This window comes from Stomoxys calcitrans, chromosome 2 (genome assembly GCF_963082655.1).
Source record: "Stomoxys calcitrans chromosome 2, idStoCalc2.1, whole genome shotgun sequence".
Taxonomy (NCBI): Eukaryota; Metazoa; Arthropoda; class Insecta; order Diptera; family Muscidae; genus Stomoxys; species Stomoxys calcitrans.
In genome coordinates this window covers 196,508,704-196,525,328 of record NC_081553.1, presented here as the reverse complement: position 1 = coordinate 196,525,328, position 16,625 = coordinate 196,508,704, and positions in this window count along the sequence as shown.

Here is a 16,625-nt window from a genome sequence, read left to right as displayed (position 1 = left end):
ATTTCGAATATTTTCTAGCATTCCGCAGTTCGAAATTCGAAGACGATTCGTAAATTAAACAGAATTACTTAAAATTTCACATTTTATTTTTTTTGCATTTTATGAAAATTTTCAATTTTTGATGCGAAAAAAATTTTCGAGTTGAGTATAGAGTATTGAAGATTATGGCAAAAAAATCGGTTTTGCGCAACTCCCATGTTTTTTCTTCAAAAAACAAGCTCAAAATCGCATAATTGATATCAAAAAAAACGCAAAAAAAATCTACGTGAGTTTCAAATTGCTGTAACTTCGTTAGTTTTGCGAACTTCAACATTCTGAGGACACCGTTGGATTCGTGAAGAAATTCTCTTTCCGTAGTGGTGCCGGACGAATCAATACTATTTCCCATTTCCTTGAAATCTTCAGTGTATTGCATCAAAATCGCATAATTCATATCCCAAAAATTCAAAAAAACCAACTTGAGTTTGCAATTGCTGTAACTTCCCTATTTTGGCAAACTTTACAAATTTTCAGACACCGTTAGATTCGTGACAAAGATCCCTTTCCGTAGAGGTGCTACATGAAGCGATACTGTAAAGGTTGCTATGGAAAACATAGCAAAAACCAATTTATTTTGGGCGTAAAAATTCAAAGTCGTTTTCAAGGCCAACTACGCTGTAACTCCTTCATTTTTTCGAATTTCGAATATTTTCTAGCATTCCGCAGTTCGAAATTCGAAGACGATTCGTAAAATAAACAGAATTACTTAAAATTTCACATTTTATTTTTTTTGCATTTTTTTAGCAAAGGCTAACCCCTTATGAAAATTTTCAATTTTTGATGCGAAAAAAATTTTCGAGTTGAGTATAGAGTATTGAAGATTATGGCAAAAAAATCGGTTTTGCGCAACTCCCATGTTTTTTCTTCAAAAAACAAGCTCAAAATCGCATAATTGATATCAAAAAAACGCAAAAAAAATCTACGTGAGTTTCAAATTGCTGTAACTTCGTTAGTTTTGCGAACTTCAACATTCTGAGGACACCGTTGGATTCGTGAAGAAATTCTCTTTCCGTAGTGGTGCCGGACGAATCAATACTATTTCCCATTTCCTTGAAATCTTCAGTGTATTGCATCAAAATCGCATAATTCATATCCCAAAAATTCAAAAAAACCAACTTGAGTTTGCAATTGCTGTAACTTCCCTATTTTGGCAAACTTTACAAATTTTCAGACACCGTTAGATTCGTGACAAAGATCCCTTTCCGTAGAGGTGCTACATGAAGCGATACTGTAAAGGTTGCTATGGAAAACATAGCAAAAACCAATTTATTTTGGGCGTAAAAATTCAAAGTCGTTTTCAAGGCCAACTACGCTGTAACTCCTTCATTTTTTCGAATTTCGAATATTTTCTAGCATTCCGCAGTTCGAAATTCGAAGACGATTCGTAAAATAAACAGAATTACTTAAAATTTCACATTTTATTTTTTTTTGCATTTTTTTAGCAAATTTTCAGACACCGTTAGATTCGTGACAAAGATCCCTTTCCGTAGAGGTGCTACATGAAGCGATACTGTAAAGGTTGCTATGGAAAACATAGCAAAAACCAATTTATTTTGGGCGTAAAAATTCAAAGTCGTTTTCAAGGCCAACTACGCTGTAACTCCTTCATTTTTTCGAATTTCGAATATTTTCTAGCATTCCGCAGTTCGAAATTCGAAGACGATTCGTAAAATAAACAGAATTACTTAAAATTTCACATTTTATTTTTTTTTTGCATTTTTTTAGCAAAGGCTAACCCCTTATGAAAATTTTCAATTTTTGATGCGAAAAAAATTTTCGAGTTGAGTATAGAGTATTGAAGATTATGGCAAAAAAATCGGTTTTGCGCAACCCCCATGTTTTTTCTTCAAAAAACAAGCTCAAAATCGCATAATTGATATCAAAAAAACGCAAAAAAATCTACGTGAGTTTCAAATTGCTGTAACTTCGTTAGTTTTGCGAACTTCAACATTCTGAGGACACCGTTGGATTCGTGAAGAAATTCTCTTTCCGTAGTGGTGCCGGACGAATCAATACTATTTCCCATTTCCTTGAAATCTTCAGTGTATTGCATCAAAATCGCATAATTCATATCCCAAAAATTCAAAAAAACCAACTTGAGTTTGCAATTGCTGTAACTTCCCTATTTTGGCAAACTTTACAAATTTTCAGACACCGTTAGATTCGTGACAAAGATCCCTTTCCGTAGAGGTGCTACATGAAGCGATACTGTAAAGGTTGCTATGGAAAACATAGCAAAAACCAATTTATTTTGGGCGTAAAAATTCAAAGTCGTTTTCAAGGCCAACTACGCTGTAACTCCTTCATTTTTTCGAATTTCGAATATTTTCTAGCATTCCGCAGTTCGAAATTCGAAGACGATTCGTAAAATAAACAGAATTACTTAAAATTTCATATTTTTTTTGCATTTTTTTAGCAAAGGCTAACCCCTTATGAAAATTTTCAATTTTTGATGCGAAAAAAATTTTCGAGTTGAGTATAGAGTATTGAAGATTATGGCAAAAAAATCGGTTTTGCGCAACTCCCATGTTTTTTCTTCAAAAAACAAGCTCAAAATCGCATAATTGATATCAAAAAAACGCAAAAAAAATCTACGTGAGTTTCAAATTGCTGTAACTTCGTTAGTTTTGCGAACTTCAACATTCTGAGGACACCGTTGGATTCGTGAAGAAATTCTCTTTCCGTAGTGGTGCCGGACGAATCAATACTATTTCCCATTTCCTTGAAATCTTCAGTGTATTGCATCAAAATCGCATAATTCATATCCCAAAAATTCAAAAAAACCAACTTGAGTTTGCAATTGCTGTAACTTCCCTATTTTGGCAAACTTTACAAATTTTCAGACACCGTTAGATTTGTGACAAAGATCCCTTTCCGTAGAGGTGCTACATGAAGCGATACTGTAAAGGTTGCTATGGAAAACATAGCAAAAACCAATTTATTTTGGGCGTAAAAATTCAAAGTCGTTTTCAAGGCCAACTACGCTGTAACTCCTTCATTTTTTCGAATTTCGAATATTTTCTAGCATTCCGCAGTTCGAAATTCGAAGACGATTCGTAAAATAAACAGATTTACTTAAAATTTCACATTTTATTTTTTTTGCATTTTTTTAGCAAAGGCTAATTTTCAATTTTTGATGCGAAAAAAATTTTCGAGTTGAGTATAGAGTATTGAAGATTATGGCAAAAAAATCGGTTTTGCGCAACTCTCATGTTTTTTCTTCAAAAAACAAGCTCAAAATCGCATAATTGATATCAAAAAAACGCAAAAAAAATCTACGTGAGTTTCAAATTGCTGTAACTTCGTTAGTTTTGCGAACTTCAACATTCTGAGGACACCGTTGGATTCGTGAAGAAATTCTCTTTCCGTAGTGGTGCCGGACGAATCAATACTATTTCCCATTTCCTTGAAATCTTCAGTGTATTGCATCAAAATCGCATAATTCATATCCCAAAAATTCAAAAAAACCAACTTGAGTTTGCAATTGCTGTAACTTCCCTATTTTGGCAAACTTTACAAATTTTCAGACACCGTTAGATTCGTGACAAAGATCCCTTTCCGTAGAGGTGCTACATGAAGCGATACTGTAAAGGTTGCTATGGAAAACATAGCAAAAACCAATTTATTTTGGGCGTAAAAATTCAAAGTCGTTTTCAAGGCCAACTACGCTGTAACTCCTTCATTTTTTCGAATTTCGAATATTTTCTAGCATTCCGCAGTTCGAAATTCGAAGACGATTCGTAAAATAAACAGAATTACTTAAAATTTCACATTTTATTTTTTTTGCATTTTTTTAGCAAAGGCTAACAACCCCTTATGAAAATTTTCAATTTTTGATGCGAAAAAAATTTTCGAGTTGAGTATAGAGTATTGAAGATTATGGCAAAAAAATCGGTTTTGCGCAACTCCCATGTTTTTTCTTCAAAAAACAAGCTCAAAATCGCATAATTGATATCAAAAAAACGCAAAAAAAATCTACGTGAGTTTCAAATTGCTGTAACTTCGTTAGTTTTGCGAACTTCAACATTCTGAGGACACCGTTGGATTCGTGAAGAAATTCTCTTTCCGTAATGGTGCCGGACGAATCAATACTATTTCCCATTTCCTTGAAATCTTCAGTGTATTGCATCAAAATCGCATAATTCATATCCCAAAAATTCAAAAAAACCAACTTGAGTTTGCAATTGCTGTAACTTCCCTATTTTGGCAAACTTTACAAATTTTCAGACACCGTTAGATTCGTGACAAAGATCCCTTTCCGTAGAGGTGCTACATGAAGCGATACTGTAAAGGTTGCTATGGAAAACATAGCAAAAACCAATTTATTTTGGGCGTAAAAATGCAAAGTCGTTTTCAAGGCCAACTACGCTGTAACTCCTTCATTTTTTCGAATTTCGAATATTTTCTAGCATTCCGCAGTTCGAAATTCGAAGACGATTCGTAAAATAAACAGAATTACTTAAAATTTCACATTTTATTTTTTTTGCATTTTTTAGCAAAGGCTAACCCCTTATGAAAATTTTAAATTTTTGATGCGAAAAAAATTTTCGAGTTGAGTATAGAGTATTGAATATTATGGCAAAAAAATCGGTTTTGCGCAACTCCCATGTTTTTTCTTCAAAAAACAAGCTCAAAATCGCATAATTGATATCAAAAAAACGCAAAAAAAATCTACGTGAGTTTCAAATTGCTGTAACTTCGTTAGTTTTGCGAACTTCAACATTCTGAGGACACCGTTGGATTCGTGAAGAAATTCTCTTTCCGTAGTGGTGCCGGACGAATCAATACTATTTTCCCATTTCCTTGAAATCTTCAGTGTATTGCATCAAAATCGCATAATTCATATCCCAAAAATTCAAAAAAAACCAACTTGAGTTTGCAATTGCTGTAACTTCCCTATTTTGGCAAACTTTACAAATTTTCAGACACCGTTAGATTCGTGACAAAGATCCCTTTCCGTAGAGGTGCTACATGAAGCGATACTGTAAAGGTTGCTATGGAAAACATAGCAAAAACCAATTTATTTTGGGCGTAAAAATTCAAAGTCGTTTTCAAGGCCAACTACGCTGTAACTCCTTCATTTTTTTCGAATTTCGAATATTTTCTAGCATTCCGCAGTTCGAAATTCGAAGACGATTCGTAAAATAAACAGAATTACTTAAAATTTCACATTTTATTTTTTTTGCATTTTTTTAGCAAAGGCTAACAACCCCTTATGAAAATTTTCAATTTTTGATGCGAAAAAAATTTTCGAGTTGAGTATAGAGTATTGAAGATTATGGCAAAAAAATCGGTTTTGCGCAACTCCCATGTTTTTTCTTCAAAAAACAAGCTCAAAATCGCATAATTGATATCAAAAAAACGCAAAAAAAATCTACGTGAGTTTCAAATTGCTGTAACTTCGTTAGTTTTGCGAACTTCAACATTCTGAGGACACCGTTGGATTCGTGAAGAAATTCTCTTTCCGTAGTGGTGCCGGACGAATCAATACTATTTCCCATTTACTTGAAATCTTCAGTGTATTGCATCAAAATCGCATAATTCATATCCCAAAAATTCAAAAAAACCAACTTGAGTTTGCAATTGCTGTAACTTCCCTATTTTGGCAAACTTTACAAATTTTCAGACACCGTTAGATTCGTGACAAAGATCCCTTTCCGTAGAGGTGCTACATGAAGCGATACTGTAAAGGTTGCTATGGAAAACATAGCAAAAACCAATTTATTTTGGGCGTAAAAATTCAAAGTCGTTTTCAAGGCCAACAACGCTGTAACTCCTTCATTTTTTCGAATTTCGAATATTTTCTAGCATTCCGCAGTTCGAAATTCGAAGACGATTCGTAAAATAAACAGAATTACTTAAAATTTCACATTTTATTTTTTTTGCATTTTTTTAGCAAAGGCTAACAACCCCTTATGAAAATTTTCAATTTTTGATGCGAAAAAAATTTTCGAGTTGAGTATAGAGTATTGAAGATTATGGCAAAAAAATCGGTTTTGCGCAACTCCCATGTTTTTTCTTCAAAAAACAAGCTCAAAATAATCGCATAATTGATATCAAAAAAACGCAAAAAAAATCTACGTGAGTTTCAAATTGCTGTAACTTCGTTAGTTTTGCGAACTTCAACATTCTGAGGACACCGTTGGATTCGTGAAGAAATTCTCTTTCCGTAGTGGTGCCGGACGAATCAATACTATTTCCCATTTCCTTGAAATCTTCAGTGTATTGCATCAAAATCGCATAATTCATATCCCAAAAATTCAAAAAAACCAACTTGAGTTTGCAATTGCTGTAACTTCCCTATTTTGGCAAACTTTACAAATTTTCAGACACCGTTAGATTCGTGACAAAGATCCCTTTCCGTAGAGGTGCTACATGAAGCGATACTGTAAAGGTTGCTATGGAAAACATAGCAAAAACCAATTTATTTTGGGCGTAAAAATTCAAAGTCGTTTTCAAGGCCAACTACGCTGTAACTCCTTCATTTTTTCGAATTTCGAATATTTTCTAGCATTCCGCAGTTCGAAATTCGAAGACGATTCGTAAAATAAACAGAATTACTTAAAATTTCACATTTTATTTTTTTTGCATTTTTTTAGCAAAGGCTAACCCCTTATGAAAATTTTCAATTTTTGATGCGAAAAAAATTTTCGAGTTGAGTATAGAGTATTGAAGATTATGGCAAAAAAATCGGTTTTGCGCAACTCCCATGTTTTTTCTTCAAAAAACAAGCTCAAAATCGCATAATTGATATCAAAAAAACGCAAAAAAAATCTACGTGAGTTTCAAATTGCTGTAACTTCGTTAGTTTTGCGAACTTCAACATTCTGAGGACACCGTTGGATTCGTGAAGAAATTCTCTTTCCGTAGTGGTGCCGGACGAATCAATATTATTTCCCATTTCCTTGAAATCTTCAGTGTATTGCATCAAAATCGCATAATTCATATCCCAAAAATTCAAAAAAACCAACTTGAGTTTGCAATTGCTGTAACTTCCCTATTTTGGCAAACTTTACAAATTTTCAGACACCGTTAGATTCGTGACAAAGATCCCTTTCCGTAGAGGTGCTACATGAAGCGATACTGTAAAGGTTGCTATGGAAAACATAGCAAAAACCAATTTATTTTGGGCGTAAAAATTCAAAGTCGTTTTCAAGGCCAACTACGCTGTAACTCCTTCATTTTTTCGAATTTCGAATATTTTCTAGCATTCCGCAGTTCGAAATTCGAAGACGATTCGTAAAATAAACAGAATTACTTAAAATTTCACATTTTATTTTTTTTGCATTTTTTTAGCAAAGGCTAACCCCTTATGAAAATTTTCAATTTTTGATGCGAAAAAAATTTTCGAGTTGAGTATAGAGTATTGAAGATTATGGCAAAAAAATCGGTTTTGCGCAACTCCCATGTTTTTTCTTCAAAAAACAAGCTCAAAATCGCATAATTGATATCAAAAAAACGCAAAAAAAATCTACGTGAGTTTCAAATTGCTGTAACTTCGTTAGTTTTGCGAACTTCAACATTCTGAGGACACCGTTGGATTCGTGAAGAAATTCTCTTTCCGTAGTGGTGCCGGACGAATCAATATTATTTCCCATTTCCTTGAAATCTTCAGTGTATTGCATCAAAATCGCATAATTCATATCCCAAAAATTCAAAAAAACCAACTTGAGTTTGCAATTGCTGTAACTTCCCTATTTTGGCAAACTTTACAAATTTTCAGACACCGTTAGATTCGTGACAAAGATCCCTTTCCGTAGAGGTGCTACATGAAGCGATACTGTAAAGGTTGCTATGGAAAACATAGCAAAAACCAATTTATTTTGGGCGTAAAAATTCAAAGTCGTTTTCAAGGCCAACTACGCTGTAACTCCTTCATTTTTTCGAATTTCGAATATTTTCTAGCATTCCGCAGTTCGAAATTCGAAGACGATTCGTAAAATAAACAGAATTACTTAAAATTTCACATTTTATTTTTTTTGCATTTTTTTAGCAAAGGCTAACCCCTTATGAAAATTTTCAATTTTTGATGCGAAAAAAATTTTCGAGTTGAGTATAGAGTATTGAAGATTATGGCAAAAAAATCGGTTTTGCGCAACTCCCATGTTTTTTCTTCAAAAAACAAGCTCAAAATCGCATAATTGATATCAAAAAAACGCAAAAAAAATCTACGTGAGTTTCAAATTGCTGTAACTTCGTTAGTTTTGCGAACTTCAACATTCTGAGGACACCGTTGGATTCGTGAAGAAATTCTCTTTCCGTAGTGGTGCCGGACGAATCAATACTATTTCCCATTTCCTTGAAATCTTCAGTGTATTGCATCAAAATCGCATAATTCATATCCCAAAAATTCAAAAAAACCAACTTGAGTTTGCAATTGCTGTAACTTCCCTATTTTGGCAAACTTTACAAATTTTCAGACACCGTTAGATTCGTGACAAAGATCCCTTTCCGTAGAGGTGCTACATGAAGCGATACTGTAAAGGTTGCTATGGAAAACATAGCAAAAACCAATTTATTTTGGGCGTAAAAATTCAAAGTCGTTTTCAAGGCCAACTACGCTGTAACTCCTTCATTTTTTCGAATTTCGAATATTTTCTAGCATTCCGCAGTTCGAAATTCGAAGACGATTCGTAAAATAAACAGAATTACTTAAAATTTCACATTTTATTTTTTTTGCATTTTTTTAGCAAAGGCTAACCCCTTATGAAAATTTTCAATTTTTGATGCGAAAAAAATTTTCGAGTTGAGTATAGAGTATTGAAGATTATGGCAAAAAAATCGGTTTTGCGCAACTCCCATGTTTTTTCTTCAAAAAACAAGCTCAAAATCGCATAATTGATATCAAAAAAACGCAAAAAAAATCTACGTGAGTTTCAAATTGCTGTAACTTCGTTAGTTTTGCGAACTTCAACATTCTGAGGACACCGTTGGATTCGTGAAGAAATTCTCTTTCCGTAGTGGTGCCGGACGAATCAATATTATTTCCCATTTCCTTGAAATCTTCAGTGTATTGCATCAAAATCGCATAATTCATATCCCAAAAATTCAAAAAAACCAACTTGAGTTTGCAATTGCTGTAACTTCCCTATTTTGGCAAACTTTACAAATTTTCAGACACCGTTAGATTGGTGACAAAGATCCCTTTCCGTAGAGGTGCTACATGAAGCGATACTGTAAAGGTTGCTATGGAAAACATAGCAAAAACCAATTTATTTTGGGCGTAAAAATTCAAAGTCGTTTTCAAGGCCAACTACGCTGTAACTCCTTCATTTTTTCGAATTTCGAATATTTTCTAGCATTCCGCAGTTCGAAATTCGAAGACGATTCGTAAAATAAACAGAATTACTTAAAATTTCACATTTTATTTTTTTTGCATTTTTTTAGCAAAGGCTAACCCCTTATGAAAATTTTCAATTTTTGATGCGAAAAAAATTTTCGAGTTGAGTATAGAGTATTGAAGATTATGGCAAAAAAATCGGTTTTGCGCAACTCCCATGTTTTTTCTTCAAAAAACAAGCTCAAAATCGCATAATTGATATCAAAAAAACGCAAAAAAAATCTACGTGAGTTTCAAATTGCTGTAACTTCGTTAGTTTTGCGAACTTCAACATTCTGAGGACACCGTTGGATTCGTAAAGAAATTCTCTTTCCGTAGTGGTGCCGGACGAATCAATATTATTTCCCATTTCCTTGAAATCTTCAGTGTATTGCATCAAAATCGCATAATTCATATCCCAAAAATTCAAAAAAACCAACTTGAGTTTGCAATTGCTGTAACTTCCCTATTTTGGCAAACTTTACAAATTTTCAGACACCGTTAGATTCGTGACAAAGATCCCTTTCCGTAGAGGTGCTACATGAAGCGATACTGTAAAGGTTGCTATGGAAAACATAGCAAAAACCAATTTATTTTGGGCGTAAAAATTCAAAGTCGTTTTCAAGGCCAACTACGCTGTAACTCCTTCATTTTTTCGAATTTCGAATATTTTCTAGCATTCCGCAGTTTGAAATTCGAAGACGATTCGTAAAATAAACAGAATTACTTAAAATTTCACATTTTATTTTTTTTCCATTTTTTTAGCAAAGGCTAACCCCTTATGAAAATTTTCAATTTTTGATGCGAAAAAAATTTTCGAGTTGAGTATAGAGTATTGAAGATTATGGCAAAAAAATCGGTTTTGCGCAACTCCCATGTTTTTTCTTCAAAAAACAAGCTCAAAATCGCATAATTGATATCAAAAAAACGCAAAAAAAATCTACGTGAGTTTCAAATTGCTGTAACTTCGTTAGTTTTGCGAACTTCAACATTCTGAGGACACCGTTGGATTCGTGAAGAAATTCTCTTTCCGTAGTGGTGCCGGACGAATCAATACTATTTCCCATTTCCTTGAAATCTTCAGTGTATTGCATCAAAATCGCATAATTCATATCCCAAAAATTCAAAAAAACCAACTTGAGTTTGCAATTGCTGTAACTTCCCTATTTTGGCAAACTTTACAAATTTTCAGACACCGTTAGATTCGTGACAAAGATCCCTTTCCGTAGAGGTGCTACATGAAGCGATACTGTAAAGGTTGCTATGGAAAACATAGCAAAAACCAATTTATTTTGGGCGTAAAAATTCAAAGTCGTTTTCAAGGCCAACTACGCTGTAACTCCTTCATTTTTTCGAATTTCGAATATTTTCTAGCATTCCGCAGTTCGAAATTCGAAGACGATTCGTAAAATAAACAGAATTACTTAAAATTTCACATTTTATTTTTTTTGCATTTTTTTAGCAAAGGCTAACCCCTTATGAAAATTTTCAATTTTTGATGCGAAAAAAATTTTCGAGTTGAGTATAGAGTATTGAAGATTATGGCAAAAAAATCGGTTTTGCGCAACTCCCATGTTTTTTCTTCAAAAAACAAGCTCAAAATCGCATAATTGATATCAAAAAAACGCAAAAAAAATCTACGTGAGTTTCAAATTGCTGTAACTTCGTTAGTTTTGCGAACTTCAACATTCTGAGGACACCGTTGGATTCGTGAAGAAATTCTCTTTCCGTAGTGGTGCCGGACGAATCAATACTATTTCCCATTTCCTTGAAATCTTCAGTGTATTGCATCAAAATCGCATAATTCATATCCCAAAAATTCAAAAAAACCAACTTGAGTTTGCAATTGCTGTAACTTCCCTATTTTGGCAAACTTTACAAATTTTCAGACACCGTTAGATTCGTGACAAAGATCCCTTTCCGTAGAGGTGCTACATGAAGCGATACTGTAAAGGTTGCTATGGAAAACATAGCAAAAACCAATTTATTTTGGGCGTAAAAATTCAAAGTCGTTTTCAAGGCCAACTACGCTGTAACTCCTTCATTTTCGAATATTTTCTAGCATTCCGCAGTTCGAAATTCGAAGACGATTCGTAAAATAAACAGAATTACTTAAAATTTCACATTTTATTTTTTTTGCATTTTTTTAGCAAAGGCTAACCCCTTATGAAAATTTTCAATTTTTGATGCGAAAAAAATTTTCGAGTTGAGTATAGAGTATTGAAGATTATGGCAAAAAAATCGGTTTTGCGCAACTCCCATGTTTTTTCTTCAAAAAACAAGCTCAAAATCGCATAATTGATATCAAAAAAACGCAAAAAAAATCTACGTGAGTTTCAAATTGCTGTAACTTCGTTAGTTTTGCGAACTTCAACATTCTGAGGACACCGTTGGATTCGTGAAGAAATTCTCTTTCCGTAGTGGTGCCGGACGAATCAATATTATTTCCCATTTCCTTGAAATCTTCAGTGTATTGCATCAAAATCGCATAATTCATATCCCAAAAATTCAAAAAAACCAACTTGAGTTTGCAATTGCTGTAACTTCCCTATTTTGGCAAACTTTACAAATTTTCAGACACCGTTAGATTCGTGACAAAGATCCCTTTCCGTAGAGGTGCTACATGAAGCGATACTGTAAAGGTTGCTATGGAAAACATAGCAAAAACCAATTTATTTTGGGCGTAAAAATTCAAAGTCGTTTTCAAGGCCAACTACGCTGTAACTCCTTCATTTTTTCGAATTTCGAATATTTTCTAGCATTCCGCAGTTCGAAATTCGAAGACAATTCGTAAAATAAACAGAATTACTTAAAATTTCACATTTTATTTTTTTTGCATTTTTTTAGCAAAGGCTAACCCCTTATGAAAATTTTCAATTTTTGATGCGAAAAAAATTTTCGAGTTGAGTATAGAGTATTGAAGATTATGGCAAAAAAATCGGTTTTGCGCAACTCCCATGTTTTTTCTTCAAAAAACAAGCTCAAAATCGCATAATTGATATCAAAGAAACGCAAAAAAAATCTACGTGAGTTTCAAATTGCTGTAACTTCGTTAGTTTTGCGAACTTCAACATTCTGAGGACACCGTTGGATTCGTGAAGAAATTCTCTTTCCGTAGTGGTGCCGGACGAATCAATACTATTTCCCATTTCCTTGAAATCTTCAGTGTATTGCATCAAAATCGCATAATTCATATCCCAAAAATTCAAAAAAACCAACTTGAGTTTGCAATTGCTGTAACTTCCCTATTTTGGCAAACTTTACAAATTTTCAGACACCGTTAGATTCGTGACAAAGATCCCTTTCCGTAGAGGTGCTACATGAAGCGATACTGTAAAGGTTGCTATGGAAAACATAGCAAAAACCAATTTATTTTGGGCGTAAAAATTCAAAGTCGTTTTCAAGGCCAACTACGCTGTAACTCCTTCATTTTTTCGAATTTCGAATATTTTCTAGCATTCCGCAGTTCGAAATTCGAAGACGATTCGTAAAATAAACAGAATTACTTAAAATTTCACATTTTATTTTTTTTGCATTTTTTTAGCAAAGGCTAACCCCTTATGAAAATTTTCAATTTTTGATGCGAAAAAAATTTTCGAGTTGAGTATAGAGTATTGAAGATTATGGCAAAAAAATCGGTTTTGCGCAACTCCCATGTTTTTTCTTCAAAAAACAAGCTCAAAATCGCATAATTGATATCAAAAAAACGCAAAAAAAATCTACGTGAGTTTCAAATTGCTGTAACTTCGTTAGTTTTGCGAACTTCAACATTCTGAGGACACCGTTGGATTCGTGAAGAAATTCTCTTTCCGTAGTGGTGCCGGACGAATCAATACTATTTCCCATTTCCTTGAAATCTTCAGTGTATTGCATCAAAATCGCATAATTCATATCCCAAAAATTCAAAAAAACCAACTTGAGTTTGCAATTGCTGTAACTTCCCTATTTTGGCAAACTTTACAAATTTTCAGACACCGTTAGATTCGTGACAAAGATCCCTTTCCGTAGAGGTGCTACATGAAGCGATACTGTAAAGGTTGCTATGGAAAACATAGCAAAAACCAATTTATTTTGGGCGTAAAAATTCAAAGTCGTTTTCAAGGCCAACTACGCTGTAACTCCTTCATTTTTTCGAATTTCGAATATTTTCTAGCATTCCGCAGTTCGAAATTCGAAGACGATTCGTAAAATAAACAGAATTACTTAAAATTTCACATTTTATTTTTTTTGCATTTTTTTAGCAAAGGCTAACCCCTTATGAAAATTTTCAATTTTTGATGCGAAAAAAATTTTCGAGTTGAGTATAGAGTATTGAAGATTATGGCAAAAAAATCGGTTTTGCGCAACTCCCATGTTTTTTCTTCAAAAAACAAGCTCAAAATCGCATAATTGATATCAAAAAAACGCAAAAAAAATCTACGTGAGTTTCAAATTGCTGTAACTTCGTTAGTTTTGCGAACTTCAACATTCTGAGGACACCGTTGGATTCGTGAAGAAATTCTCTTTCCGTAGTGGTGCCGGACGAATCAATACTATTTCCCATTTCCTTGAAATCTTCAGTGTATTGCATCAAAATCGCATAATTCATATCCCAAAAATTCAAAAAAACCAACTTGAGTTTGCAATTGCTGTAACTTCCCTATTTTGGCAAACTTTACAAATTTTCAGACACCGTTAGATTCGTGACAAAGATCCCTTTCCGTAGAGGTGCTACATGAAGCGATACTGTAAAGGTTGCTATGGAAAACATAGCAAAAACCAATTTATTTTGGGCGTAAAAATTCAAAGTCGTTTTCAAGGCCAACTACGCTGTAACTCCTTCATTTTTTCGAATTTCGAATATTTTCTAGCATTCCGCAGTTCGAAATTCGAAGACGATTCGTAAAATAAACAGAATTACTTAAAATTTCACATTTTATTTTTTTTGCATTTTTTTAGCAAAGGCTAACCCCTTATGAAAATTTTCAATTTTTGATGCGAAAAAAATTTTCGAGTTGAGTATAGAGTATTGAAGATTATGGCAAAAAAATCGGTTTTGCGCAACTCCCATGTTTTTTCTTCAAAAAACAAGCTCAAAATCGCATAATTGATATCAAAAAAACGCAAAAAAAATCTACGTGAGTTTCAAATTGCTGTAACTTCGTTAGTTTTGCGAACTTCAACATTCTGAGGACACCGTTGGATTCGTGAAGAAATTCTCTTTCCGTAGTGGTGCCGGACGAATCAATACTATTTCCCATTTCCTTGAAATCTTCAGTGTATTGCATCAAAATCGCATAATTCATATCCCAAAAATTCAAAAAAACCAACTTGAGTTTGCAATTGCTGTAACTTCCCTATTTTGGCAAACTTTACAAATTTTCAGACACCGTTAGATTCGTGACAAAGATCCCTTTCCGTAGAGGTGCTACATGAAGCGATACTGTAAAGGTTGCTATGGAAAACATAGCAAAAACCAATTTATTTTGGGCGTAAAAATTCAAAGTCGTTTTCAAGGCCAACTACGCTGTAACTCCTTCATTTTTTCGAATTTCGAATATTTTCTAGCATTCCGCAGTTCGAAATTCGAAGACGATTCGTAAAATAAACAGAATTACTTAAAATTTCACATTTTATTTTTTTTGCATTTTTTTAGCAAAGGCTAACCCCTTTTGAAAATTTTCAATTTTTGATGCGAAAAAAATTTTCGAGTTGAGTATAGAGTATTGAAGATTATGGCAAAAAAATCGGTTTTGCGCAACTCCCATGTTTTTTCTTCAAAAAACAAGCTCAAAATCGCATAATTGATATCAAAAAAACGCAAAAAAAATCTACGTGAGTTTCAAATTGCTGTAACTTCGTTAGTTTTGCGAACTTCAACATTCTGAGGACACCGTTGGATTCGTGAAGAAATTCTCTTTCCGTAGTGGTGCCGGACGAATCAATATTATTTCCCATTTCCTTGAAATCTTCAGTGTATTGCATCAAAATCGCATAATTCATATCCCAAAAATTCAAAAAAACCAACTTGAGTTTGCAATTGCTGTAACTTCCCTATTTTGGCAAACTTTACAAATTTTCAGACACCGTTAGATTCGTGACAAAGATCCCTTTCCGTAGAGGTGCTACATGAAGCGATACTGTAAAGGTTGCTATGGAAAACATAGCAAAAACCAATTTATTTTGGGCGTAAAAATTCAAAGTCGTTTTCAAGGCCAACTACGCTGTAACTCCTTCATTTTTTCGAATTTCGAATATTTTCTAGCATTCCGCAGTTCGAAATTCGAAGACGATTCGTAAAATAAACAGAATTACTTAAAATTTCACATTTTATTTTTTTTGCATTTTTTTAGCAAAGGCTAACCCCTTTTGAAAATTTTCAATTTTGATGCGAAAAAAATTTTCGAGTTGAGTATAGAGTATTGAAGATTATGGCAAAAAAATCGGTTTTGCGCAACTCCCATGTTTTTTCTTCAAAAAACAAGCTCAAAATCGCATAATTGATATCAAAAAAACGCAAAAAAAATCTACGTGAGTTTCAAATTGCTGTAACTTCGTTAGTTTTGCGAACTTCAACATTCTGAGGACACCGTTGGATTCGTGAAGAAATTCTCTTTCCGTAGTGGTGCCGGACGAATCAATATTATTTCCCATTTCCTTGAAATCTTCAGTGTATTGCATCAAAATCGCATAATTCATATCCCAAAAATTCAAAAAAACCAACTTGAGTTTGCAATTGCTGTAACTTCCCTATTTTGGCAAACTTTACAAATTTTCAGACACCGTTAGATTCGTGACAAAGATCCCTTTCCGTAGAGGTGCTACATGAAGCGATACTGTAAAGGTTGCTATGGAAAACATAGCAAAAACCAATTTATTTTGGGCGTAAAAATTCAAAGTCGTTTTCAAGGCCAACTACGCTGTAACTCCTTCATTTTTTCGAATTTCGAATATTTTCTAGCATTCCGCAGTTCGAAATTCGAAGACGATTCGTAAAATAAACAGAATTACTTAAAATTTCACATTTTATTTTTTTTGCATTTTTTTAGCAATTTTTGATGCGAAAAAAATTTTCGAGTTGAGTATAGAGTATTGAAGATTATGGCAAAAAAATCGGTTTTGCGCAACTCCCATGTTTTTTCTTCAAAAAACAAGCTCAAAATCGCATAATTGATATCAAAAAAACGCAAAAAAAATCTACGTGAGTTTCAAATTGCTGTAACTTCGTTAGTTTTGCGAACTTCAACATTCTGAGGACACCGTTGGATTCGTGAAGAAATTCTCTTTC